Source organism: Camelina sativa, chromosome 15, assembly GCF_000633955.1.
Source record: "Camelina sativa cultivar DH55 chromosome 15, Cs, whole genome shotgun sequence".
Classification (NCBI taxonomy): Eukaryota; Viridiplantae; Streptophyta; class Magnoliopsida; order Brassicales; family Brassicaceae; genus Camelina; species Camelina sativa.
Window position 1 is genome coordinate 12,191,462 of NC_025699.1, and position 4,539 is coordinate 12,196,000.

At 38.0% G+C, this 4,539-nt stretch overlaps 1 pseudogene; it reads right to left on the reverse strand.

Moving 5' to 3' along the window:
* Window positions 1,693–4,539, reverse strand: part of LOC104748387 — a 7,555-nt pseudogene continuing 4,708 nt past the window's right edge.

A 4,539-nucleotide genomic window follows, 5' to 3' on the forward strand; every position in this document is an offset into this window, starting at 1 on the left:
AATGATAAATTTTTTAGCAATCTGGACTCAAATCCTTTGGCAATTTTACAGATAGCGGAGGAGGAAGCCAAGCTTTGGTTTTCAGCGCAGGAGGACCCTGGCGGATCCTCTCATCCGGACCCTCAGCCGATCCCTGGCACTACGGCTAATGCTAGTGCCGCGAGCAGTAGTTACGGAACCAGTCACCGATGCTTTGTGGATGGATCTTGGAAGGGGACTGATCAGTTTAGCGTTCGAGGATGGTTTTGCATTTCTCCTGAAGGAGAATCTCCCACTATGGGTGCATCAAACTATCGTTGTAGCCTATCCCCCCTCCATGCAGAAGTGGAAGCTTTCATTTGGGCAATGCGTTGAATGATTGGTGCGGATAAGGAAAAAGTAGTTTTTTCACGGACTGTTCTGATTTGGTGAAGATGGTGTCTTTGCCTTCTGAGTGGTCTGCCTTCAAGACATATTTGGACATTATTGAAGAAGACAAGGAGGAGTTCCTTTTATTTTCCATAGTCTTGATTCCCCGATCACCGAATGGTAGTGCGGACAAACTGGCGTGACACGCTAGAGTGGAGCTGCATCAAATTACCTATGTGAACGTTTTTCCTACCAATTGGCTCGTTTGAGATGATCTTGTATTTTTTTGTCAAAAAAAAAAAAAAAACTATTGTAGATGATAATATTGAATAGTTGTTGAATTATGAAGTGGAGGAAAGAGAAGATGATGTGGAGGGTTAAAAAATACTCCCTCTGTTTCATAAAAAGTGTCATTTTGACATAATGCACACAGATTAAGAAAATTATATAAATTTCTATTTTACCCTTTATAAATACACTAAAACAATTTCTCTTTCTAATTAATAAGCTGAAACAGTAGGGATAAAATAAGATTTAATATTAAAAACTGCATTGAAAATATAAAATGACACTCTTTTTGTAACAAGAAAACTGTGTCAAAATGATACTCTTTATGAAATAGAAGGAGTAAAATATAGGGTGTTGAAAAACTGAACCAATGTACATAGTCTAAAATAGATAAATTCGGAATTTGGTGACATTGACGTAAAGACTTGCGAAGATAAGACTTACTGAACCGCCAATAGTCAAATACCAACGACTTTGTTGTCATTTCTCTATCATATATATTTTTCAAATTCAATTTTGATTACTCATGGATAGTAAGAGCGACACAGATCTTCACCTAACAGTTAAGAGTACTAACCGGCCGGTGCGGTTTGTTAAACTTAAAACCTCAGTAACTCTTTTAGTTTTAGGTACCGCAATTATGATATCTTTATCAGTGATCAGTGAATCATCTTCTCTCCGTTATATACTGTCTGCTGTTTTTTTCCCCGATAATATAAGATGCATAATCCTTACGGGCAATGTTATTTTGCTAGCTTTTTCTATAAGGCAAATGAATTATTGATATTGTGTTCTAGCATAATTATACCATACAGACTATACAGTCATACACTCATACTATAAAGGTTAAGAAGTTTCCACCAAATTAACAACAAAAACAAAAAGTATACAACCATTACCATACCTCCATATATTACATGATATACGAAGATCATGGAGCAAATTATATGATCTTGTAAGTTTATTTCCTTTACTCACAAAAGAAGTTTCGATTAAATTTCTTTTCTGATAATATTACATGCATATACAGTATGTATACATTGGGCTCATTTTAAAACTTAGTTCATCAATCCATTAGCTAGTCTTGCTCGTAGATCCTTCCTCAGTATCTTCCCTGATGGAGCTTTAGGAATGGAATCAGTGAAGAACACTTTGTTGATTCTCTTATAAAACACAACCTGATGAATTCACACACACATGCACTATGATCAACGTCAAGGTCGATAATTCATTTAACTTTTCATTTAAAAAAAAAAGAGTATGGTAAGAAACGTTTTGGAGGTCTATGATTGGAGATTCTAAGCAGAGTTTCCTCTGCAACTAGCCCAATACTCAGCAACAAGCTTGGAGAAGTAAGAATCAGTCTCCATTAGCTTTGAAGGCTCATCGTACTCCACTAGATCACCTGTCCAAAACCAACACCAAAAGCCCATACATTGGTCAATGATAACATGTTTACGACATGGAAAGGCAGAGTTGGTTGATTCATTAGAGAGAAAGATGTTGTTTACCGTAGGAGAGAACCATGACCATGTCACTGTCTATGACAGTTGGTACTCTATGTGCAACTGTTATCACCGTGCAGTCTGCAAACTCCTCTCTTATGATTCTCTGAATGATTGCATCAGTGGCTGAATCAATGGAAGCTGTAGCTTCATCTAACACTAATATTTTGTTTCTTTTTAACAATACTCTTCCAAGACAGAACAGTTGTCTCTGTCCCACGCTCCAGTTCTCTCCTTCATCACTCACTTTCAATTTCGTCCCACCAATAACAAAAGATAAACATAAGTGTAACGCCCATTTTGTGAAGTGAAATGAAAACACTACTGTTTTTCAATTACCTGAAGAATCAAGCTTATTAGGCATATTGCTAATCGTCGTCTTAAGCTGACACTTCTCAAGAGCCTGTAAAAGATATGGTTTCATTAGGAAGGTTTTCAATCTTTTGGTTTATAAAATCTCATTCTTGTATCTTATTGCACCTTCCATATTTCATCGTCGGAGTAAACACCTAAAGGATCAAGGTTGGTCCTTATGCAGCCACGGAAAAGAGTTGGTTCTTGAGGAATGATGCTGAGTTTCATTCTCAGGTCCTTTAGGCCAATCTTACTTATGTCAATGCCATCAATCAATATGCAACCACTTGCTGGTTCTACCAAACGAAACAAAGCACTGATTAAAGTGCTCTTCCCACTTCCTGTTCTCCCAACAACTCCTACTCTTGTCCCTTCCCTGAATGTGCAAGAGATTCCTTTGAGAACTAATGGAGCATTGGGGCGATATCTTATCTGAAACAAATAAATGACGCATATCAATGCCTTTAACATAATTATTACAATCATCTTGTAACATTCTATATGTTTTCTTCTAACCTTAAGCTCCTGCAAGTGAACTGTACCACTGGAAGGCCATGAGGAAGGTGGTCTTCTATCCTCCACAACTGCAGGAGCTTCTTCTGGTATATTCATATATTGTTTTATCCTCTATACTGAAATGATTGAATTCGATAAGGTGCAATACCATCGGGTCAGAAACACCTGAGTTTGTGTCAGAGTTAGTGCATAAGATAGCGAAAGCCCAACGAGGCCTGCAACACATAAGCACAAGTTCATGCAGAACCTATCAGTTTGATGAATCCCTTGAATATAACAGATTTTTTTCAAACAAAGCTGTGATGTAATGAGTTAAATAGATGTACCTGGAGCTATGTAGCCCTTGGGGATAAGTATAAGCAGAAGTGCACAAGTGAACAAGGTCACATTCTGCAGAGTCTCTATCCTCAAAATCACCCACTCCATGGCTGCATTGGACAGAAAGAATAGCACGGCATCTGCATCAACTAGGTGTAAGTAATTTTTGAAGAATCTCTCTACCGTTCCAAAAGCACGTATTGTCACCACTGCAAGTGAAGTTTCTGCAGCATAATTCATCACTGGAGCTTTGGTTGTTCCATTGATTCTAATCAGCTCCCTTGCAGAGGCTAAATAGTAATCCTATTTTTCAACAAAGAAGCGGGTGTTAATAATGACTTCTTTGCTGCATAAACGAACTGAAAAGGCAGTAAAATCGCAACATGTACCTGAACAACTTTTGTGGCTGCCAAAGCAAGAAGAGCTATGATAATTACTTGCCATGTCACATATGTCATGATGATAAGAGCTGCAGCGAGCTCAACAACCGGTGCTACCACAAATATGAATGCAAAGGGGATGTCAAAGTCCAAGACGTTCAAATCAGACGAAGCCTGCAAATGTTACATTCAACTACATCATACATTGAGCTGTAAATGTATTCATATACATGATTCATAGACATGAAAAGTGATCTTACTCGAGTGAGAATGCGCCCAATGGGAGTAGAATCAAAGAAAAGCATCGGGGCTTTAAAGACTGCATTTGTGAAACCAGAAAAGAAGGCTTTAGAAGCTTTTAGTCCAAGATGAGCAATCGTAACAGCTCTCGTGTATACGAAACCAGCACTAAGAGTTGNCATTCAACAAAAAAGCGGGTGTTAATAATAACTTCTTTGCTGCATAAATGAATTGAAAAGGAAGTAAAATCGCAACATGTACCTGAACAACTTTTGTGGCTGCCAAAGCAAGAAGAGCTATTATAATTACTTGCCATGTCACATATGTCATGATGATAAGAGCTGCAACGAGCTCAACAACCGGTGCTACCACAAATATGAATGCAAATGGGATGTCAAAGTCCAAGACGTTCAAATCAGACGAAGCCTGCAAATGTTACATTCAACTACATCATACATTGAGCTGTAAATGTATTCATATACATGATTCATAGACATGAAAAGTGATCTTACTCGAGTGAGAATGCGCCCAATGGGAGTAGAATCAAAGAAAAGCATCGGGGCTTTAAAGACTGCATTTGTGAAACCAGA